At 28.4% G+C, this 27,011-nt stretch overlaps 1 long non-coding RNA gene across 1 annotated transcript in view; it reads right to left on the minus strand.

Moving 5' to 3' along the window:
- Positions 1–27,011, minus strand: part of LOC142320168 (uncharacterized) — a 269,581-nt gene that overhangs the window by 161,707 nt on the left and 80,863 nt on the right. The gene's annotated exons all lie outside the window — the stretch shown is intronic.

Raw genomic sequence — 27,011 nt, forward strand, 5'->3', positions numbered from 1 at the left:
TCTTGCCGGGGAAATTCATTCGAAATTCCAGATATTCTATTATTCAGGAAACCAAGATAGGATACACGCTCAGTGGTCGCCTTCCTATTGACGTTATGTGCAACAATACTGCTCCAACCTTTCTTACTCGTAACAATGATACAAATCTCTCAACTATACTGAGAAGTTTTGGAAAATTAAAGAAATTAACACTTATGTCTCAATTAACATAGGCTTTATAAGTGCAAAATATTTTCAATCCAACACTACTCGAAATATTCAAGGCAGATTTTATAACATTACCACGCAAATCTTATAACATTCAACTACGCGATTTTTTCATTAATGCTAAAAATAGATTCTTATCTCTAGAAATAACTCTAATTAATAATTCCAACCTTAAAAAAGATTACTTCGCTTTCATTCATGAATATTTAAAATTAAGTCACATGTCTTCACTCAACTCCTATGATTTGCTAATTAACAAATAAAATGTGTGCTATTTACCCCATCATCCAGTATTTAAGCCTTCGAGTGTGACAACTAAAATACGTGTTGTTTTTGACGGTTCAGCTAAAACCACTAATGATCTATCCCTCAATGGTACTCTCTTAGTCGGACCTGTAGTTCAACAAGATTTATTTTCTATCATGCTTAGATTCAGAATCTATAATTACGTCGTTACTTCTAACATAACAAAATACATCGACAGGTATTAGTTAAACCTAGCGATTCCAATTTAAAACGTATCTTTGGCGTGATTCTCCGGATCCAGAGATAAAACACTTCGCACTTCGTTACGAATAACGTATAGGTTCACTTGTGCACCATACTTAGCCACATGATGTTTAATTCAGATAGCAAATGAAAATGAAAATGATTTTCCATTAGCATGTAAGGTTATTCGAAATGGTTTTTATGTTGATGACCTCATAACAGGTTCAGATAACTTAAATGGAGTTATTCAACTAAAAATTGATATTTCTAAATTATTACATTATGGTTTTTCACTCTACAAATGGTTCTCAAATAATCACTTCATTTCTTATTCTGATCACAATTCTTCCATTCCTTCAAATCAAAAACAGAAATTACGTACTTTAGGAATTCTATGGAATAATTCTACATACACACTACTTTTCCGAATTACTAAATCAATTTATTCTAAAATTCACACTAAAAGAAACATTCTTTCTATTATAGCAGGTGTGTCTGATCCTTTAGGACTTATTGGTCCTATTTTATTTTCCGTAAACAATTTATGCAATTACTGTGGCAACATAAAATTAATTGGGACGAAATATTACCTAACACAGTATTAACACAATGGCACAAGTTGTACAATCAATTGCATTCAATCGAGCCATAAAACCTAACAGTTGTAGTAAGGTTAATTCAATTCAAATACATGAATTTTCCGATGCATCCATAAAGGGCTACGGCTGTTGCATCTATATACGAACTCTATTCGCTAACCGTACAATCTCACTTAATGTGCTTTGTTCCAAATTAAAATTAGCTCCCTTAAAACAAATTGCATTGTCAAGACTTGAACTTTGTGGTTGTATAGTACTTCTATATTGTTATTGAAAATAATTAATGCCTTAAACGTACGTTTTGATGAAATACATTTATATACAGATTCTACAATAGCATTATGTTGGATTCGTGGAGAATCATCTAATTGGAAAGTATTTCAGTAATAGAAAATAGAATTTTTTTGAGATTCAACGGAAATACTTCAATTGCTAATTGGCATTACGTCAAATCTTTTGAAAATCCAGCTGACTTATTGTCTGGAGATTGACTCCAAACAAATTACTTAATATGTCACTTTGATGGCATGGTCATCAAAGTGACCTTTGATGACCGTGACCTTTGATGGCACGGCAAAAAAATCTTATTTTTGCCGTATATAAAATAAATTTGTATATGTTTCTCAAAGGTTTTTACTTTTTGGTAAAAGAGAGTAAAGCAGTTTTATCAAAAATATTTTCAGAATTTTGAATGGGAATTTCCTCATGTAACTTTGTTAAAGCCAAACACCGGGCGACTACCTGAACTTCATTATGAATAATTGTTTAAATATTTGTTCTCGTGTGCACACGTTAATATTTGTATCAGCATAATTAAAATGAATGTTATAAAAAAAAATTCAATGACGATTTATTATAAACTTAATGTAGGATTTTCTGACTATTGGTTTATTACTAGCCATATAGAAACCTTTCAGTTGTATGTCTCAATGAATAAGCAAAATGTTAAAGTCAAGAAAAACAACTGACTGTTGACTGTTACAACAGTTGACTGTTTTAATTGCAAGTTTATTTACTTTTAAAAAAAAGTTATAAGAATGCTAAAACTTATGAGATGAGTATGGCATTAATTCTATAAATATCAAGTTCATTCATATACTTTGTCGAATTAACGTAATCCACTACGAAATTACTCGTTTTGAGGATTATTAAATTTTAAGCGGTATTAAAAATATTTTTTCCATTTAAATGACACTGTAGAATAATCATGACCAATATAAACATATTATTAATAGTTTTTTCTAGGATAAATTCAAAGATAATTAACTGGCGCATAATTCTTCAAACTTAACATGAAACAAAACTATTATTAGTAAAATTTACTGATACCAGCTATTGACCTAAATTTTTAATTGTGTTAATTGAGCTGGTGTAAGGGAGTATCTTAAAATCTTTGCTAATAAAGTATAATCCATTTGGTAAAAATTATATTCAGACCGGTCCATTTGTTAATTACAAAGGAACATAATGAAACGCATATACCAAATCCAATGAGCATCAGGATTGGAAATACAAAATATACGAAATCAAACCTTCAGACGCTAAGGTTTTTATCTTTGTCACGATTTTTCAAATATCTTTAATCTACTTATTTTTATAATGAATATGATGCCAATGGATTAACTACTGCAAAATATCAGACCTTGCCGGTAACCGAACCAGGTTACCGGCTAAGGTTATTCAAAAGCCAAGATGTTGACCCCAGTGGTTTCTAAATAGAAGGAAATAAACGTAAATGGTAAAAAGCCTTATGCAACTATCTAGAAATTCTTTTCCCAATGTCTTATAAATAGGATCAATACCGTACTAAATATGGAAAAATGTTTCAATTTTTTCATATTTAGAATGGCATTCAGACTTGAGATTAAGATTTGCTTAATTACAGAAATTTTTAATACTTAGATAGGCTGAAAACATTAAAAATAAAAGCATGAAATCTTTGATAGAATATGTTAATAAAATAAATGTTTAAAAAAGTCTACAAAATCGGTTCCAAACGCATTAAAATTTAAAAATAGCAGTATTTCACTTTTCTTGAAAATTTGTCTTTATAACTCGGCGAACTAAATAAAAACCAACGACTATAAACATATAGTCAAACGTCATATAGTCATCAAAAGTGAATTCGTGTTCAAACTTCAAAATATCGAAATTAAAAAAAGAAAATTACATCGTGTTATTTTTAGTTTGTTTTTTAATCAGTTTTAGTGATTTAAAAAATTGTTAAGTTTTTACTTCCATGTAAGAAGTAAAGGAAGTATTGTGAGCGAAAAAAAATTTCGGTTTTCAGATTTCAACATCCATTTTGACCATCCCTGAATCAGTTTTGATTAGTTTCGACGTGACGTCCACACGTACGTATGTATCTCGCATAACTAAAAAATGATTAGCCATACATAGGATTTAGGATTGTTGTAAAATCGAGTTGTGTACCTTTCCTTTTGATTGCAATATCGACTGGATCAAAAGTATTCAAAAAAACCCAAAATCCAAAAAAAATAGGATTTTGAATTTTTTTTAACTGCAATAATAAGCTCTCATTGAGAGCTTTTCAATTATATATCATAAGTGGTATTTATTTTCATTGGTTCCAGAGTTATAGCCAAATAAAATTTTAATTAATGAAATATTTGGTTCTTACAAGGGGACGGCACATCGGTTCAAATCCGACTTCATTTCCTTTTTTTAACTTTTTTTTTTTAATTAAATATATTGATTTATTGATAATTATTAATCTCTGATTATAAAAAAAAATTTACAGTAAATAATAATTCAATAATAACGATAAAAAATAAAGGAATAAATATCAGAAATTATTAATAAATTAAAATTTTATGTACTTTTTATTTAAAAGAATGTGTATTTGTCATTTAACAGGCGTACAAGGAAGGCATGTGGTGTCTTCATCAGATTTTTTCTTGTTATAATAGGCTAGCCTATAAAAAAAACGATACAGTAGAGGAAAAAACTGTTCAGAAAATATGCAAAATCAAGAAACCAGCGTATTTATAAAAATAGGGAAACAATAAGAGAATCTTAGAGAAAGTATAGAGAATCTATATTGAGGAGCTGCTACCGAGCAAGTGGCTAAGGATATCTTAATTGATGAAAATGTCTCCGTAAATGGTGTGTCTGAAAAATGGGAAATTTCTCACAATATACCACCGTGTTGTAACAATCCAGAATTAAACAATAATAACAAAAACAAACAAATTTCTTCAAATCGTCTATGACAATGTAATTTTTCGTTATAAAAATCTTTCACTATGTTATATGGGAAAATATTACTACAGAAATTGCAAAAATCATCAAACTATTAGAACTATATTGAAGAATTTTAGAGTTAATGTTGAAGAATTGTTAATGATGATTGAGATAAAAGTAAGTAAAATTTAAAAAAAAACTAATTCCTTTTTCAAGTCAATGAAACAAAATATTAGATTGGTAACTGTTATCTTGAAAGAAATCTTTAATTAGTTCAATGTAATTGTTATTTAATGTAACTCAAAGTATTATAATTCAATTCAACTTGCTTCAATAAGTTCAATCTAATTAAATTGAAACTAGAAAGTTTTGTAGAGTACAAAAACTGTAATGAAAGACAATACTTAAATTGTAAAAAAAACAGTTAGTTAAGTATATAAGATGTGTTATTTTTGCCTACGTAAAAAAAATTAATTCAGAATATAGGTAACAATGTTAAAGAGTATCTAATTATGAAACAAAACAAACATTTTTGCAAGAAAGAAATGTCTTGTCTTAAGACATAGGAATTCGATCTCCAAACCTCTAGTGACTGAACATTACCGATAAGTCTTTCATTGGAATTAAGCGGGTTAGAATTCTGACCAGATTTAGCATTTTTCTCGTATAACTGAAAGTTTTTTAACACATTTTCACTAATAGCTTGGGATTACAAAAGACATCTACAAATAAAAATCATTAAATACATCCTTCTCTCCAAAGTCCAGAAAAATTGAACGTAAAAAGAAAGCAAATCTTGAATTAAAAATTAAATAAGTGTTAAATTAAATTAAATAAGAGTTAATGATTAAATAAAAAAATTAAAAAAATTTTACAAGTAGGTTACACATACTCTACCTATATCCCAAGTTTTACCATGCTTCTTTGTTCGTTGTTTCAATTCACAACTTCCCATGTTTAAGTTAATATAAATATAATACTATTTGACGCGCTTTTCCAACTCTACAACAACAATATACAATGTGCAGAAAGAAAAACATTTCTTTCCTTGGACAGATTATACCAGCAATCTGTTAATGTATTTTCTTCCCTAAATTTTAATTCTCAAAAAAGAAAAAAATATTCGTTAGATTCCCAAATGAAAAATAATCTTTAAATAAATACGCTCTAATTATAAATCACGGGCAAGAAAATCCCTTATTATTTGATAAAATCTGATCATTTCAATTTCTATATGATTTAATAACTCACATTAGATTGTGTAGATTATTAATTTATTGATTTATGAGTTATATATTAACTTAAATTTAGAACGTTAATACACCCTAAATTTACTTTTACTTTATTTTGTCATCAATCATTAAGAGTTTTAATTTTTTTTTCTGTTCAAATCTTTTAAGAGGGTCTAGTCCTTTTGCAAGATGTATAATAATTTAATTACGATCCGGGCTGAAAGTTTTCTCTATGCTCGTTCATTACAACTGTTGAACACAAGTAAATTGATCACGCCAACGTAAATGATATGGAAATTGACAGAAAAAATTACAACTTCTATTATTAGGTGTTTTAAAATTAAAATATTACAGAAAAAAGTATGCTACAGTAATTCATTGAAATGTTTAACTTATAATGTTTATAATGTTTAACTTATTTAATGTTTAACTTATAATTAAGTAATGTTATTAATAATCAACCAATAATAATCTACCAAGGCACAATATTAAACTAAATACCCTCAATTTATTTCCTTAAATGATTCACAGTTAGTTGGATAATTCGTTTCTGAAAATAGATAAGAAATTTTACTTATCCTTAGTTAGATAACTCATTAGTGTCTGGAAAAAAGGTTTTACTTGAACAGGTCAAATTTAAAATCTTGATCATAAATGTACTGTTTCCATCACTGGTAAAGAAATTCCAAGCTCTCCAGAAATTGAGTGACAATTTCTATGCCTGCAAGGAGTTTGGATTTTATATTTTCGGTGGATTTGTTTGTTTTATCTCAAAGCCTTTTTGTGTAGATTTTCCTCCCTGGCGAGCAATAATTACGTATTTTGTTTCCCAAATTTTAGTTCTCAAAACAGAAAAATTATAATATGTTTATGGTTGCCTAACAATATATCATTCACGAATTTATTTAAATTACTTATCTAGTAAAGGCATAGCAAACTGTAAAAGAAATAATACATCTTCGTAAAAAGAAAAACAATTTCAAATAAATTTTATCCAGAATAAAATACATATTTTCTCAGATTACATTCGGGTAAATTTGTATAGATCAAATAGTAAATAAATTAATTATAATAATTTTGTCATATATTTCTGAAGAGGAATGAAAACCGGTCAATTACTTTCAAATTCTAAACCTCTTTTAGTACAGGTTTTCCAGTGTTACCTAAGCTGTCTATATCAATGATTATCAATATTATTGAAGGTCAAACCGAATGAAGCTGATAACTTGTTCATATATATAAAAAATAGTTATGTTTAAAAAACTACGTAATTTTATTCCTTGAATAAATTTAAATTTATTTAATTCAAGTTTGAACATTTTTTTTTATTATTCGTCTTCCTTAGAGCTAATCTCGTAATAAATAAACAGAATACAATATAAAATGTACGGTAATAGTATATAATGTTGGCAACATAATGGGCGAATAAAATCAATTAAATTGGTAGAAATTCCAAATGCGTAATTCGTGTGAGAAATGGAATAAAAGACCACTTAATATTTACCCTATTATTTTATTTTACACTATTTAATTAAAGGCAAACTGAATATTATCTAGTTTTCTTTTTTTTTAGTACAATTATGCTTTTAAAACATAAAATTGTAACATAAAAATAATTCTATACTCGGCTACAAAATAGTGCGTGTATATTTATAATATCAAGCTGTTTTACGTGATATTTCATATTATAATGTAGCATATAATTTTTCTTTTAAAAAAGATACTATTACTTTAAAAAATGTAACTATTATTTAAAAGTCACCCATCTATAGCTCTATTATTTAATTAAGAAGTATCTATTTCTATCTTTGAAAATATAAACGTATATAGATTGCAAAAGAAAAAGGAAACTGCTTCTTCTGTATACATCTATTATAGTTTTTTCTTTCTATTTTACAGAAGACTATTATTTCCAGATAGCTGGTGAATTTACACAATAACAGTGATTCAAATCATATCTGATTATTTGGCATTTGGTAAAAAATACTTCTTTTTACATCCGTTCTTTTATAAAAAAAAATCCAATCGTTCACTACCTACATAGTAAAATATTATTGCGTATTTCCCAAAATGAAGATGACTATTATTTCTCTATTACTATCCATTTATATAGTGAAACATAACTACATTATACAACTAAAATTAGTATAGTGAATGGTATGTTATAGCTTTTTGTTAGTGTATATGTACGATATTATTTTCATTGTTAAAGGAATTCTGCGAACTTAATGCAAATTCAATTACCATCAGAGGTTGTCGGTTATATTATATTATAGCCTCAGTTCTATTCTGAAGAAGAAGAAGTATTCTGAAGAGTATTTGTAACAGTAATAATAGTAATAATAATAATAGTAACAACAACAATAACCAGTAGGTCAGGTTGTAAGTATATACTCGTAGATGAGATGGCTTGTAACTACTAAATTCTACATCTGCTTAAAAAAATGAAGGAGAATAGAGGATAAGAAAAACAATTTGAATAATACAAAGAGATAATTGTAGTATAATAGAAAGAGGTTAACGAAATAAAATTAGAATATAATTCCATTAAATAAATGGTATAGTTTATTGTTTCACATCGCATTTTTTTCTTTCTTGAATATTTATTCTGTTTTATTTTTTTCCTTATAATTTCCCGCTGTTTTTCTTTACAGTTTTTATTCAGAATAATTGTACTATGAATCTTAATACTGTTTTCATTTGTTGAAATGTCTGAAAATTTATTAAAAATAAAATAAACATTATATTTAAAAAAAGAATACCATTTTTAAGGTTTACATCTGACTGTCTACTGTTGTATATCGCTAACTGCGATTAACGCATCTTTACTTCTCAATATCGCGATTCGCAAAACTGTAATAGATGAAACAGTTAGCCACTATCGAATTACATAATATGAATTGACTCCAAAAAAACTTTACAATCCATGAACAAAAAAAAAAACTAATTTGATAACGCTGAATGAAAAAATGAATAAATAAAATTATAAAATAAAACTTATATTTATTTGATAAATATATATCATTTAGTTTCAAAAAATTCTTGAAATATGTTTTCTTTTATGAAAATTATGTACATCAAAAGGTCATTACGTTCTTTTTCCTTCTAAATGATTTCCTTTGGGAGTAACACACTTTTATCAACTTTATTGTTCAATATTATCTATTTATTCTATTCAAATTTCTAAAGCGTTTCTGTATTGCTGTAAATATATAAAGAGAGAAGATTAAAAAAGATTTCTCGAGATAAAATTTGGTTTAAAAAATCTGCAATTATGTGCATATGAGATAGGAAAATTAGTAGACGGCGAGGTAGTTTGAATATAAAATACGAACATTTTATATGTTATATTATAAAATACGAGCGTTTTATTCAAAATTATATCACTCTCCTCGAATCGTGGCTTACATGTTGGAAAATAAAAATAAATAAACAAATTCAAAGCAAGTCACGTTCACCCTTTGTAAGAAACACTGTCCTCCGGTTTCTATCTTCGATTTTCCGATTCCGAGATCTCAAGACTGTAAATATTTGGATTTTCATCTTGATCGACGACTTACTTGGGTGAAACATATCATTTAAGCGGGAACAGTTGGATCTCAAGTTTAAACACATGTACTGGCTGATAGATCATAGATCTCGGCTTTCAGCAGAAAGTAAATTATTGATTTATAAATCCGTTTTGAAGTCTGTTTGGACTTACGGACTTGAATTGTGGAGTACAGCGTGCAACTCCAGTATTGACATACTTGAACGCTTCCAAACAAAAACACTGTGGAAAATGCTCAACATACCCTGATACATAAGTAATAGCCTTAAAAATAATGACCTTAAGTTGCGAACTGTTCGGCAGGAAATCTCTCCGGTCAGCCTACGGAATCAAAATTGTTTGGATCGGCATCCGAATTATCTGGCGGTTAATTTGTTAGATAACACGATCAATAATTTTTCAGGATTCCTGAGGAACAATGTTCTTGGTTTGCCTTATCGCTTCAGATAGGTGACTTTATGGACTGGCCGTACGGAGTGCTCATCTATTCCATTATTAAGTCACAAGCCGCTGGGTCTGCGGCAACTCAATATTAATTTAAATACATTTATTTACTTATTGTTCTGATTCAATCCACGTAAAGTCGCTATGTCGTTATTAAAAAAAAGAAAAAATTGGATACAGAAGCTTTCAACATCCAAAGCGGAACTTTCTAACAACTGTAAATTTTTGTTTGAAAATTGCTGAGAATGATCTGGAACCTCTTTGGATACTTTACGGGGAGTAATTATGCCTGGCATACATGCACGTTTGTATGTGTTTCAATTAAACCAAAATTATATTTTAAAATAAAAGATTGTAAAGTATTATATAACTCTAACCTTACAGCAGAAATTCTCAATATTTTCAGGTTTACGACCCCAAAAAATAAAAATATAATAATAATAATAATTTCGCGACCCCCCCCCCCCCAACAACTCAAAGAAACCTAGTTAAAACTATTTAGCTATATTGATAGCGACGGGTATGGACATGCACGTATGAAATGTACAAACATGAGCAATTTACAGGTTCTAACTGATGGGTTCGTGCCCTTGTTATTTGGTCTACTTGCATAATATTCGCTGTGAAAGCGTCGTCTTCGAACATAATAAAAATTCAGTTGGCGGAGTGCATCCCGGAAGATAAAAATGATTTCTCGAAGAGTTGCGTACTGAATCCATTTATTGAAAACGCTGTTGCAGCTGCTAAGTTACCAGTTAAGATTCGTGACCAGCTCATCAAAATGTCTACTGATAAAACGTTACAACTGCAATTTACATCTGAAGATTTGGATACGTTTTAGCTTACTCGTGAAGGGATTATGGAAATTTAGTCACAGAAGCATTGAAAATATGTATCCCTTTCACCACGTTTTATCTGTATGAAAAGGCTTTCTTGTCTCTGGTTGCGCTAAAAACTAAACATAGAAACCATCTTTTATTATTTGAAAACAATTTTATTTTGGGTGTTTTTAACATAAATCCACATATGGAGAAACTTTTAAACGAAAAAATTTAAGCAACCATCTCATAAATTTATTTTCTTTACATTTGTACTTATAGATAAGTAAAATGTTTATAATACATTTTTTTCTCATAAAATATTATTTCATTATTGTTTACGTGTAAAGCTGTGGGCTAATATTAGATATGTAGTTTTTCAACTAAACAGAAAATAGAAACTGAAAATACAATTCGCTTTAAAGTGAAAAAAATCTACATACTATACATGTCTTGTTATTTTGTCTGCCGTCTACTTCGGTATAACCCTCATTTAAACATGAATTTTACCAAATGATCTGTTCACTAAGGAATAATTTTTGGATACAAAAATATTGATAATTAATTTTCAGAAGTTGTTTTTATAAAAAAATATGAAAACTTTTAATAATTAACGCTTACTTTCTATAATCTTTTAAAACTGTTTTTAGATACTAAAAAATGCTAATAACAAGTTTAGTGTTTCACACAATGAAATTTATCATTTTTCATAAATAATTTCTTTTATTGATTATTACAAGTTTTTTTTAATTCTTACTACCTTATAGCTTAATATGTGAAATTAAAAAAATATTAACATCAATAAGGACTGAATTGTTAAAGAAAAATCAGTAACTGCAGTGTAATTTGTTCAATAAAAAAAACTTTCTAAAAAGAACGATTAAAATGAAACTGAAGAATAGGAAAGAAAAAATAATTGAAGAAGTGAGAATTTTCTTGAGTAGAAACTTATAAAACAGGATTAGGTGGTAATTTATGGACTATATATTAAGATATCCAACGTAAGTGAATCTAAACTTAAAGAAGGTAAAAGGTAAAACAAAGTGAAGGAAAACAAAGATTAGATTATAAGAAACAGATAATGAGGATATAAGAAATAAAAGACATGTTGAGGGGAAGGGATCGGTATATCAACGATACATGGTTGGAGAATTGCATCAAAACAGCTATTGAAGAAATACTATAATTTTCGTAAACATATCTTTCACATTTTTTTCTGAAGGTGTTGTATCTTACTATTAAAAAACTATGTGCCAAAATTATTTTAGTATTTTAACCAATAATAAACATATTAAGATTATGTAACAATCGTTTCAACCTGTTTTTGAAAAAAATAAATAAATTTTTCAATTTTTTTTAGAGAGATTACGTTTTTAAACGCGTTGAATTAAAAAATAAGAAGTAAATACATTTTTTCCAAGATTGATGTAACCTATTAGTTACGACACTTATTTCTTACGATTTTGGGATTATAATAAAGAAAATTTTTTAATTTTACATCAGGAGATACAAAGATTTTGATTTTATCAAGAAGTAAAACATCTTTTTTTATTTCGCAAGCAAAAAATAAAATTTCTTAATACTAAAAATAATAGGTTGTGTGCTTTATAGAAAAGGTAATGTCTTCATTTTAATCGGTACAGGCTTGTTAAAAATTTGAAACTAACTGACAAAGCTTAATAAAAATGTAATTTTATATTTTTTTAAATATAAAATTTTTCTTAAGGAATCGATCGATTTGCTACTTCAAATTATGATTTTTTTTTTTAAGGGTTGGATATATAAAATCTGTACACCTACGTACAACATTTACTTCCTTTTTACTTTTCCGTGTAGATGTATGGTGTTTCAAAAATGTCACCGATCAGGTCAGAAACTTTACATTAGTTTTGTCACTGTCCCCTCCCCATAACAAACGCCCTCGCTAGCCAATACGATTCTAGTATCGAAAGTAAAACAATGTGGATACCATATGTCGTTGCCGGTTAGTGTGTGCTCAACACACTCTTACACAAACCATGTTTCTCGGTTCAACAGTCCGGTCTCCTATGCTAATCCCTACCGAAACCTCGTTCTTCCGCTCCACACCCGCTCTACAGTTATATTTCATCGTAAAATATACGCACGCACATACGGTTACACAGAGTGCCCATTGGTCCTTTGTACACTTTACTATATATATATAATATCTTGATCATTTCATTTCAGATGAATTCTTCCTTTTACGATTTGACCCAGGCCCCGTACAACGGACATTTCCACTTAATGAGCGCCAGCACTAAGGGTTCATCATCTGTTTGTTAGCAAAAAGCAACCGCCTAATAATCGGCTCATCTGTCTCTAATATTAACCCCCTCTCTATCATCGCCCTTCTCCTATGTTATTCCCATGTAAATTCACTCATTCAATCCATATTACTCGTTTATATTTATAATACACTCATCCTGTGTTCCACTTAAATAAGTGTAAATAATTCGGAGAATGGCGAACGTTGTACTTCCAACACACCTGCCTATCTTCTCCCGCCAGGTTGCACACTCTCCTGTTCATCATTTTATATATGTATATAAAAGATATACCGTGTATTCATATATATAAAATAACAATGTGTATTTCATCTGATTTAACATCACAAGAACAAAATTGTTTTTCTTGTTTGTAATTTCCATATTTAATATGTATTAAAGCAAAAGCAAAATTTGTGTTTGCCTGTTCAACGGTTTGTAATTAAGTAAATATAATATAATATGTTATTAGTGACCATAATATTATAAACGCTTATTTTTAAAAATAAAATGTATATATTATTTCTTGTGTAGTGATTTATATAATACGCTTCGCTGAATATTATAATGTTACTTTAACCTAAAACAACATTTTTAATCTATTGTTTTTTTTGTGGTTCGTTGATTTTTTAAAATGAAATTTTCTTTTTAATCGGTTTAACTAACGATGAAAAACTGTTAAATGTGAAGTATTTTTAAACATTTGAAAAAGACGGCGATTTTTAAAAGACATTCTTCAACCTAAATTTCTATATTTTCCGCACATTTATTCTTGATATCCAAGTGAGTATAGGAAGTTTGTAAAACTTTTATTTCACGACTGAAACAATTTTTTTATTTCTGTGATCCATTTAAAGGATTAAGAAGTATCAGTTACTAAATAATGTTATTCATTTTAAAGCAAGCACCAGTATAAGACTAAATATAAGCTTGAATTAAAGGGCTTAGCATTCTAAATATGTAAAAGTATACTAGGTAACGGGAAACTACTTCTCACTGGACTTTTACTCTTCCTAGCAATCGTAACATGAGGTGATTGCTGTTCGTGAAAATAACTATAGCATTTCTGGAGTGATTTATATTTATGTTACGTTATCTCTTTAGTTATACCATCCAGCACAACATTGATTTCTAAGATTAATTTCAAATTTTGGAGAAGTATATCGTAATAAAATATATTTTTTTGTTGTTCGTCGTGTGAACCTTGGTTTTACGCCGTTCCGTTTTGCTTCTTTTAATAACAGCATAATCCAGTATTTTCAGCATATCTTTTCTACCATCTTAATTTATTTCATATAGTATTCTAATCAATTCTTGTAGTTAAGCTATTGAATATTTTGACTCATTTTAGTATTAAATTTTAAACTAGTATTAACGTTAAGTTCACCAAACTAGTTGATTTTTAACGAAGTTTTGACACAAATACTCTCGTTCCCAGATATGATTAAAAAATGTTCTTTATAATCTTGTCAAATAATTAAGTATATTACATTAACACATAACATATTACAATTTTCTCTGTTTTCTCTTTCAACCTTTCTGCAGTACTCACAATTACGTTTCAAATCCAAAGTTTTATGCTCACAGGTTTCTTATTTATGTTATATATATATATATGCTTTTACTTATTTTAAATAACAAATATTTAAAAACTGTCTAACTGAACAGTGCAACCAAGTTGAAAACGTACATACATTTGCCTTCCTGGTGTACATTTGCAATCCATTCCTGGGGTAGGGTTTATATCAAAAAGTTTGTTTTGCCAGCAATCAGTCTTTATGATGGCTGTAAAATAATATAAAGCATTGTAAAACGATATAAACCACCTTGCTCCGGGCAGAGTTTTCCCTGAGAATATTAATGCTTTAATGCTTTCTCTGAGAGGAATAATAGTTACAGCTAATCCCTAAAATGAAATGAGTGAAAGTTATTTATTACTGAATATTAGCTACATTTTTGTAAGCTTGGCATGCTAATTATACAATAGTATATCTGTCTCACTCAAGATACCATTTCTAATTTATCTACTAAGATTGTTATTAGAGTTTTTTATTCTTGAGAAAGTTGCCTACAATCATTTTAGATGTCACATTGAATAAACATAACTAGATAATACATAAAATAAAAACTTTGAGCTAAAACAAACATTATAATATTATTAAATTAATTTACGATAAAGAAAACAAATCTAAAATAAAAACTACTGCAGAATAGAAAGATATGTAGAAAGAAATACATAAGAGTACAAAGAGGGTAGAAAAAAATTGCTATCGAAAGTTTTAGAAAATTGTGTTAATGTGATATAAATAATTTGGAAAATTTATCGCGCAATCTTATCGATATAGCCGGAAATATAATTTTTTCAATGATCGCACACATCGAAATAATAGACTAAATGATGTTAGATTTAATAAATTTACATGTCAGTTTAAGATCACCCCTAAAAAATCAATTATTACGTCTACTTGTCTTAATTTGTATCTGTATTCTAATTTTCTTTCATTCTCTAACATCTAAATTAAATATGAATAATTCTGGCTTAGAAAAAATGTTACAGTTGAAACAGTTCACAAGCGAAGAAAACTTTAAATGTCGAGTATACTGTCCTTTCAAATGTGAGGTAAGAAACAATTTATCAATTTTACGCTAAAGTGTTAAAAAATTTACCTTTACTTTAAATAAAATCAGAAAAATAAAGTTAACAAGTTAAATATAATTTAAAAACTAAACTACTCTGTTTTAGAATAGTTTTAGTGCCTTTCAAATTCGTACCTTCTGCTTTAAACTTCCAATATGATATTTCTCATTTGTATGAAAGTTTTTGTTGGCCCATCTGTTTCACCAGTTTCCTCTAATCAGCTGGTTTTAATATTACTCCAGGGCTGACTTTTAGGTTACCGTTATATTAGACTCATTTTGTGTGGTTACTCAATATGAGAAAAAATCAATTCCAAAACGCGATTAAATTACAGTAAAAATTATAGGTTTAATTAAAGTTAGTAAATCATAAAGACGAATTGTTGGCATTTTAAAAGTGTCTAAAGTAAATGTAAACTAATCGAGCACTTAAGAGTTTCGAGTGAGTATTTGAAGGGTGAATAAATCATTATTATGGCAGACTGAAGTCCAAGGAGGACATATTGTAGACAAGACCGAAAATTATTGCAAATTTTTAGGAAAAAAAAACAATCAAATTGCTTATAATATCTTCCAAAGAAAATAAAGACCTTCTGTGAAAATATTTACATACTGCATAGTGGTAAAAGGATTGAATGAGGTCTTGGCTCCTATTTTTTAATAAGTAAATCACTTATAAATCTCGGTCATAAAAATAATGATTGAAGTCTCTTAAGGCACATTTAAAAACGCTCAAAGAAGCTGTGGAGAGCTTCAAACACACAGGAAAAAATAAAATAATAAATTTTTTCTGACCTTTGCTGCTGACACCAGTAATTGAATAAGGTGACAATGACATAATGGTCTGAAGATACGTCACTTCACGAGCATCTCTAACTTGTTAGATATAAACGATTTTATGAACAATAATACAATTTGTGAAACTGTGCAGTTGGTTTTGATTACTTCAGTACAGAGGCCTCTCAAGGAAATTTATATATATCGAAAAAAAAAAACGCTTCATTGATCTATGAAAACCAGTTTGATGCTTGCTCAAACCAATACCCTGGAGTCCAGAAATTAACCTGATTGATAATCTGTGGTTCCATGACTTAGGTATCGGTGAAGGAGATACCATAAATCAGAGCGGAATTAAGACTGACAGGTAATAGCAAAACGAGATCCGTAAAGAGTGTAGAAAACTAATCCATTCAGTATTAATAGGATCAAAGCATTTTAGTCTAGAGGAGCACGTGGATTACTAATCTAATATAGTAATGTAATCAGAGTTATTATTTTTGTAATTTTGTGGCAAAATACAAAATTGTTTAGTATGGCTCAAAAAACAACTTTTTTGACTGTGAACATATTTCTTTAAAATGTTTTATCAAAATCTCGAAGCTTAGGAATAAAGTAAGAAAGAAAAAGAAAGGGAATAAAGGTGATTTCTGAATTTTATAAAAATACGAAGACAAGTTTCTTGTTTTGGTAAAATCACTTCTTAACTAAATGTTATAGAAAAAAAAACATCCTTCAATTCGGTTTATAGTTTTTTTTTTTGTAAGATCAAAAAACATACTCAATTTTTTTTTCTTTCGTTACCAAATTGTATTACCCGATGTCATTTTTTTCGTCGAGTAAAAATTTGATAAGCGCACCGAATAATAAACTATTTAATTATTATTAATTAGGACACGTATATTTAAAATCATTAATAATATTAAAATTAAATCAAGATTAATATATGCATATACAACTAAAAAAGAATATATGAATAAATAATAAATAAAGAGTAAATTAATTCACTTGTATGAATAAAATTAAAAATTAAGCTATTTAAGCGAGTAAAATTAAAAATGACAAGTTGAAAAAATAAAAACCCTAATTTATACACTACTCATATGTAAAAGGATTAGCGTAATCCTTAAAGAAATGGAACTGGTATGTAGGCTATTTTGTTTAATATTAAGATATACCGTCATAAATAGGCTCCCTAACACGAACGGTTTACGTGACGAAGCCGAAATATGTTATATTGATTAGCATATAATATGTTAATTATATGGTAAATTTTTTTTTTGTAATAGGTTTCTTGTTGTCATAAAATAATTTAAATAAATTAATACATAGTAATATTTTATGAACATATGACTGACATGCTCTCATATATTCCTTCCAATCACAAAAATACCGTAATATAATTACGTAATGTATAAAATAAATTAATTAATCAAGCTTAGTTAATTTTTTATCACACTTGAAAAAGAGAGTAACGGATTTCGAATAATAGCTGCATAAATTTCTGGCTGAATTAATGCAACATGGCTGTTACCTCAATATTACAAACCCAATTTACCGTTTGTTTCGTGGTGAATATACCACGAAATAAAACCAGCCATGTTACATTAATTCATCACGAAATAAAACTGTAAATTGGATTTGTAATATTTTGTAATATTAGTGATATTAATTCAGCCATAAATTTATGCAGCTTTTATTCAAAGTCCGATTAGCCTCCTTTTCAAGTTATTAAAAATATTTTTTAATGCCAGTTCCAGGTGAATGTGGACTATGTTCTGGACTAAATTTAATGGATACGAAAATCTCTTATAGAAATCTGCCTAAACGTTTTTTAGAAAGATTTATCATGATACTTGCACAAATCACAAAATTATGCTGATAGTCGAGGGTTTACATAAAAGAAAACTACTAAATGCTTCTTAAGTAGCACTATAGTATTTGTGAAAAGCAATGTGTTGTTATGTATATTTAATTAGGTCGACTCAAAATCGTTGATAAGTAAAGTTTTGTTCTGACGCTGGGAAAAAATACCCCAAACTCGGATTGTAAGCGGGAATAGGTGCAGTTACTCGGAGTAGCTCTTTGAGTAGGATATATATTTTAGTTTCGTTGTTCTTTTATGGGTAAAAATTGCCCCTTTATGACTAGCTGTTGTTTTCCCTTATCTTTGATCTCTTTTTGCAAGGTGGTGTTGTGTGAGTTTTGGCGAAATATCCAGTGGTTCCGTGTTAGGGTTATGGGATCCTTTAGGGATACTAACTTTTTGGCTCGGTAGGGTAGGTTTATCGGCTGACATACACGTTAAACGTCATATGAAAACCTACTGAGCTTTTTCTATTCAGTGTTTGTACAAAAAATCCAATCTAAGTCTGAAGTGTTTGTTAATTATGACCGGCCGTCAAAAATATAAATTTCTACAAAATATAAATTATATATATATATATACATATATATATTTATAAAAATATAAAAGTATATAAAGTTGATTAATTTAAAGTGAGACAAAAATGAAAATTAAGTATAACCCTAAACCTATAACTACCAAATTAACCTATATTTGGAACAAGTTAGTAATTGATTCGTTTTTTTTTTAATAAGTGACAACGTTAGATTAGCAGCTAAAATGGCACGATATCTTAATCGTTCTAATATATATATATATATATATATATATATACACTCATGGACGAATAGCTTTATTTTATCCTAATAACGTTTCTTTACATTTAAATTATGTTCTGCGGATTTCAGTAAACTTAATTATTCCCTTTGTCATGTAAAAAATTAAGAATATTTTAAGTTAGTAAATAAATGAATAGAAGTTTTATTCAATTAGAACATCATTTTATATAATATACAGATCACATCAAGAGTGGTAGACTGTTTGTCTCTTCTACAGATAGTAAATTTTCCCATCATTTGCCTACGAGAATTTAGAAAAACGGTGGAAAAAACTTTTAAAAAAAATTAAACAAAAATTCACAAATTTTTCAGGTATACCTAATTTTTATAATTCAAAAACTCATCAGCTGAGTAATATTGGTTGGGTTGCTTTAAAATATTAAACAATATTGTTTAAATGAAGAAATTATATTTAAAATTAATAAATTTGTTACAAGAACTTTTACATCATTCTATAAATTATAATACAAAAATTACTATTAAGGCATAATAATGTCCTCCTTTCATGTAAGCCGAAATATTGTGTTCTATAAATACTAAAAACAGTTCAGTAATTTGTTTTGTTAGAAATAAGAAAATACTGTTGATCTTTAAAAATAAATAACAACATATTTATATAAAATTAATGTACTAATCAAAGATAGCATATCGGTAAATGCAAACGCATAGAAATGTTGAATGAATAATTTCTTCAGTAACTTGGTTTAAATGATTAGTTTTTTCCTGGGTGAAAAACGCTTTCTCATTATCATGGCTCGGATACAATACATTGGTTATAATTAAATAAATTTAAAAAATGAAAATTAAAAATGAATTAAAAACTAAAATCCAGTAACGTTAAAAAATATTTTAAAAGGAAAAAGCCTTTACCTTATTTAAAATAGAAAAATTACCATCTGCTTTACGGCAAATGGTATAAATAGCTGAAACACACTAAAGTAATCCAAATATTTGAATATAAACGGAGAGCCCTAAGAAATCATAAACAAAAGATAAAATCGTTTCATTATGTTATAAATACTTTGCATGTTAGCCCCTAGGTTAAACTTGCGACGTAATGCTGCATAACAAATGCAATCCACAAGGATGTGGTGCACTGTTAGTTGGCAGTTGCAGCTAGCACAAAGGGGTGCATCTGTTTGCATCATCAGATATCCATGAGTGAACCTGGTGTGCCCTATTCGCAAACGCAAATAATAACTTAGAAAATCGTAATAAATGTTTTTCCTTTTATTGTAATAAAAACTGATTTTTTTTTGGATAAATTTTTTGAGATATATTAGTAAAAATTACTGTAAAAAAAGGATTTTATTGTATTAGAGTTGTTTATTAATAATTTGTATCTTCCTACTATATGAGTACTATAAATATTTTTGTCCAAAAATAACTATGTTAAATAATTTTTTTTTTTCAGAACAATCGTAAAATAATCTTTCTTGCTAACTTTTACAAAAAAGAACTTATAATCAAAAAAAATAATTTGTAAGTACTTTAAGTAATTGCAATTTGAACATCAGTTATTAATAATCATACATTGACCTCACCGAAGTAACAACTTTTAGGGTGTGTTTAACAGCTGTTACTTAGATCATATGGTTAAGATTTAAATGTTTAATTTAAAATGAAAAAACCAACAACTTGTAATTTGCTTAATAAATAAATGTTAATTTTATACGTAAAATTAAAATGTTTATCATAATGAATTAAATTTGTTTTTATTATAAAAAAAAAGGTGATAATGAATTTTTAAAAGATTTAATTACATACTTCATCCATTACATTTACATCTTTCTTTCCTCTATTTTCTCTGCGTTTAAATGATGAAAAAAGATTTCCTCTTATGAAAAACAAAATCTGGGCACTACCTGACTTCTTTGTTCGTCTATTAAATTATACATACACATTTTTTTTTTTTAAGATGAAAAGTACATAAAATTATATTTCATTAATAACTTCTGATATTTTTCACACACACACACACATATATATATATATATATATTTTTTTGTTATTGAATTATATTGAATAATTTTTTTCCAACGAGAGGTTAATAATTATTAATAAATCAATATATTTAATTTAAAAAAAAAGTTAAAAAAATAAAAAAAGAAGTTGAAGTCTAATTTGAACCGATGTGCCTTCCCCTAAGATCCAGATATTTCATTAATTAAAATTTTATTTGGTTATAACTCTGGAACCAATGAAAATAAGTATAAGTTATGATATATCGTATGAGGGCTTATTACTGCAGTTAAGAGAAAGTCCAAAATCCGAATTTTTTTGGTTTTTGAGCTTTTTTGGACACTTTTGGCTTAGTCGATTGCATTCATAAGGGGAGGTGCCCAATTAGATGTTACAACAGTTTTAAATTCAATATTTCAACATCCTACGGCTAATCGTATTTGAGTTATACGAGATACGTACGTATGTATAGACGTCACGCTGAACTAGTCAAAATGGATACTTCCGTTGAAATCAGAAAACCGAATTTTTTCGCAATTACAATACTTCCTTGTACTTTTACAAGGAAGCAAAAACCATCTAGTCAATTTAAAATTTTGTATTTTAGAAATAAAAAAAACCAAACACTGCCTTAAATTGAATTTTGGATGTGATAAAAAGTAAAGATAAATGGTTTGTAATTTAAACATGGTTAAAGAAGCTTATTTAATATTACTTCATTTGAATATTATATATATATATATTTATAAGATAAATAAATCGGAAAGAATTTAGTTTTGTTATGGTAATTTGAAAAGGTTATTAACCCTTGATTTAATTATAAGCTGGCAAACTCAACAAATATCTACAACTAAACAACTACTGAACAACTCGCAACAGCCTGCTGCTTCAGCTGTGCCATGCAATGCTGCTCTAAGCAGTCACTATTTACTACAACTGGTAACAGGGGTTACTCATGGAGATGGAAACGGCTGCCAAAATATCGTCGCCGTATATTTCTTCCTTTTTTTTTATTTTACAAAGAACGATGTTGCGTACGCTGAGTATATATATATACATTTCTTTTTGTTCTTCTCATCATTTCTCTCTATTTTATGCGTATTTTTTTTCTTTTCTACTTAATTTACCATCTGGCATTCAGTGCAACCAATTTGATTTATATATATCTACTAGTCATATAATAGAATATTGTATATACACTGTAGTATGTTCTATATTATAATAATATTCTTCCTTTATTCAAATTCGGAAAAGTCATGTTTTGAAGGCAACCTATCTGTCTTTACTACTAAACTAGAAACCGTCATTCAATACACTGTAGCACGCTCTCAACTCATCTAAATACAAACACAAACACACGCGCGCGCGCGCAAATACAAATGCATACAGCTTGACTCTTGATATAAACACACAGAATTAATCATTCTTCTGTCAACAGCAACAAACACCTGCTTTGCAAAAGTATCAATTCATTGTTTAAGGGATTAGCGACAAATTTAGCCAATTTTAATAATATTAAAATATTTAACTAAAAACATCTGCTTTCTTCTAATTGAATATTGCATTCATTAATGTATTATTTTCTTTTACGTGTTTTTTTTTTTAAATCTTTATAATGTTGCTCATCCGTTCTAATTTTGGGAAATGTTATAAATTAGAAATACATTTTTGTGCTACATATTACTTTTAAAAGATTATTTAAAAATGATAACAATAATTACAGTATTTTATTTAGAATTACATTCAAATTTATCTTTTTTTTCACTAATATTAGATATTAGCCTTCAGAAATTGTATTATTTAAAGCTATTATTTTATGTATTTAATTAGCAAAGAAAATTGCTCATGATTGTTACAAAAAAAAATTTCGACGATTAAATAAACTAAAAGATTTTTTAAAATCAGAGAGTTGCAATTCTTAATTACTTATTGAATTACAGTAATTTTAATAATCGAAATCGAGTTATAAATTTATACATTTTAAAACCGATCTTTCATATTTACTTTAGATTTCATTTCAATAACCGTTTACCTAAGCTGATTATTAATACATTTGAAAAGTTTATTTAAAGACTTTATTTGTTAAATTTATTAACAAATAAATAATAAAATAAATAAATAATAATATTAGTTGATTATTTATTATTGATTAATCCATTTCAAGTATTCATTTAACATATTTATATTAAAAAAAAAGAAAGTTACAAAAAGTTGCCTGTATTTTCTATAATAATATCATTTCTGTTTATAGCAAACTTAATTTAATTAATATAATTTAGCAAAGGTTTTATTAGAATTAATTATATCGCGGCTGTGGTCCGCCGCGAAAATGTTTCATTACATATGATCGTGTTAAATTTTTTTGTCAATTGTTACTAAATAAGGTCTATGAATTTAGCGTACCAAAAACAAAAACTTTTAGAACGAAAAGCTTCAAAATCCTAAACATTTTTAGCTGAATCTTGAATTTGATATTTTAACACAGATCTAACTCCAACGTTTTCCATTTTTATCCCCAAAACAAAAATATAATTTTAGATAAATCGTTCGAACAAATGAATCGTTCGTGCGCTGCGCGCAGCCGCCCGGCGCACCACCATTGGCCCGCTCTGCGCCAATAGCAGCTAGAATAAAAATTTGAGTACGTAATACAAACAAACAAATAAACCCGGGCACCATTATTTTTGGTGGGAAAGATGAGTAAGACAATTCCCAATCTTCGTAGCGCAGTGGTAGCGATTCGGCCTATCATCCAGAGGTCCTGGGTTCAAATTCCCGGTTAATCATGTAATATTTTTCATAGGCAAAAATTCCCATTTCATATTCCAGTACAAAAGTTTGAGCTCATGTAGTGAATTATTCATCAAGTAAAAAATTTAAAAATTGATTATTCCGCCGAACAGGTCGTTTGATAGAATAGACTTTTTTCTCTTTTTTTGGTGAGTCGGAGGAAACTGCAGTTACGGGCGAAGTGTCGGACTCGCTAACAGGTTCCGCAAGATGTTATTAATGTGCGTATGTGTTCCTGTGTCCTACCGACTAAACCTCCTATCATACCAACTCCCCTCCCAGGAGCAGACCCGCAATTAAGCATAACACAGCCCGGGAGGTGTCTTCGAGCTCAGGAGATCGAGAGTCCCCGTGCATCATCACCGTCGTCCATCCACGCAAGCGCGAAGGAGCTAAGGCTCCGCAGGAGACTGTCTATCTCCCTGTCGCTCTCCGGTCGATTTCTTCTCCTTAATCTTGGAGGTATTATACCAGGCATTTATGCTCAAATGTAGGTCTTCCATCCTGGTTGGTACATCCGCATTAATCCGCGTCCCATTCTCGAAGTTTTACCACATTTTTCTTTATGATGTTTGCGGTAAGCTGTTCAACCGTAACCCATTCTTCTTTTCCCGTCAACATGAAGTTGATAGTATTTTCTGGAGTGAGTCCTCCTATTCCCAGCCTCTCCTTTGTCTGTACCCAACATATGCACCTGTAAAAGGTGTGTTCATAGGTACCTAGCTCCTCACAGCACATACACGGCGGGGGTGTCTTTTTTCTTAAATATGTGTGTAGGTAAGCATTAAATCAGCCATGCCCCGAGAGTAGTTGCGTCAAAAAGAACCCAATTTCACCACGTCCCTTCTAATCCAGGGCTCCATATATGGGACGAGTCTTTTTGTCTATTGTCCTTTTTTGATAAAATAAACTTATCGCTGATTACTCATTCAAATTGCGCTGAGTTCTGACGAAAAATAATTTTTTGTCTGCATCGTTATCATCATAAAAATAATTTCATAAATAGTTATATCTGTTTTGAGGTGAAATAAAATGTAATAAATAATCTCAAGAGTATTTTAAATTTGCTGAAAACTTGTAAATTACAAGTATACGCCCAACAAATTCACTCATTCGTATTAAAAAATAAATTACAACAATTTCAAATAATAATGCTTTATGAAGCGAATTAAAACTTATCATTTAGGAAACTTCCTTATCTTACATAAACTAAAACTGAATTTCTCAAATATAGTTTCTACTCCTTTATTTTAAGCAAAAAATATTCCTATTTCCATACATTCAATGATCGATCATGCAGTTATCGATAAAAGTTTTGATTGAACAACATAATTCTCACTGTAGCGATCACTAACACTTTATAAGATTTATCAGATTTTGCAATCTGATGCTTATACTAATTCTAGGTTATTATTGAGAATAAAAGTGGTATTATGATTAGTTTAGCGGTCTGATTTATAACAGTCGGGATTGTTCTATCACTGATTAAGCTAATATTTTATTATTACGGAGCACATTACTATCGTACAACTATAAATAAAATAGGTTGATTATTATGATGATATATTTGCGGCTTTCTATTATCCTGATTATGTGTTATTTACTTTCTGGACTCTACGATTCTTTATGTATTCATTACATGTTTGTTTTGTTTTTTAGTATCACTGGATGCTTCACATAATATTTCAAATAAGATTTACGTATGGTTTTTATAAGGCTTGTTACAGTAAAAAAGAACTATAAAAAATTGTGTGAATTATGGTCCGTGAGAAAAACATTTTAATATTTTGAATTATAATGCATGGACTACGCTTAGCGATTAATTTAAAAAAATGGAAAGTAGGAAACACCCAATTATTGTAAAAATATAAATTTCTAAAACTAACATTATACGTATTGTTTCAACTATTGAACAGCAATAGTCAGAAGATACCGGGGAGATTATAGAAAATGTCAACATTAAACAAAATATAAAGTAATATTGATAAATTAAAGAAATATTGACAATAAATAATAGCTGAAAACAGTCTAAGTCGAAAGTTAAAATTTTGTAGAAAATATAATTTAAACCACTTACAAAGATTCTACTGCATATATGGCCACACCCCCTACTCCACGACGCTAATAGTAGCTGGCCACCACGCACTATTTCACGCCTCTTATATTGGTTAGAATATAATAAAAAGTTTATCTCAAGAAAGATTAATAGAAGTAATTCTCAGTTGTTGCAAGTACAATAATGTAATAAAATTTGTTATAGTATAATGATGTCTATACAAGAAAGATTAATAGAAGTAATTCTCAGTTGTTGCAAGTACAATAATGTAATAAAATTTGTTATAGTATAATGATGTCTATAAGTTCTTATGAAGAATTTGTAAATCGTTATATGAACTTTCTAACAAAATTTTCACAAATAATATTATTTTTAATTATTTTAATAATGTAAAGAGCTTTAAGATTATTTGATCCATCATCAATATATAGGAAGAAAATTAATTGCGAGACTTTTCGAATTTGTTTTGAATTGTTCAAAACGTTTCCTTTTTATTCATTCTAATGAGGATTTTTCACTTAAAAGTATGGTATTTTACCAGTGCTTGAATATCTATTGATACTTTTTATGATTAATCACTACTTTTAGTGATGTTTGGCGACGTATACTTATTCATTACGTTTTATTCTCCAAACAACAGTCCCCATTTACCAGTCTTTTTCTAATTTTTAGAACACATGCCGCTGAATAAATAAACTCGACTTAAAAGTGACTCTTATTTGAGAAAAAAATTATCTAAATATTATCATTACCTGTTAAAAAAATTATAGAAAGAAAATCTAATGTGGACACCGCATTAATTCCTTGTACGCCTATTAAATTACATATACATATTTTTTTGAAATGAAAATACATAAAATTTTATTTCATTAATAACTTCTGGTATTTTTTCATATATATTATTTTTATTGTTATTATTGAATTATTATTTATTATAATTTTTTTCTACAATCAGAAGTTAATCAATAATTATTAATAAATGAATGTATTTATATTAAAAAAATAGTTTAAAAAAAGGAGATGAAGTGGATATGAACCGATGTGCCTTCCCCTTGTAAGATCCAAACATTTCATTAATTAAAATTTTATTTGCCTATTACTCTGGAACCAATGAAAATATGTACCACTTATGACATATAGTTGAAAAGCTCTCAATGAGGGCTTATTACTGCAGTTTAGAAAAAGTCCAAAATCCAATTTTTTTTTTTTGAATTTTGTTCTTTCTTGGACACTTTTGATCCGGTCGATTGCAATCAAAAGAGGAGGTGCATAACTA

Source organism: Lycorma delicatula, chromosome 2 (genome assembly GCF_047948215.1).
Source record: "Lycorma delicatula isolate Av1 chromosome 2, ASM4794821v1, whole genome shotgun sequence".
NCBI classification, from domain to species: Eukaryota; Metazoa; Arthropoda; class Insecta; order Hemiptera; family Fulgoridae; genus Lycorma; species Lycorma delicatula.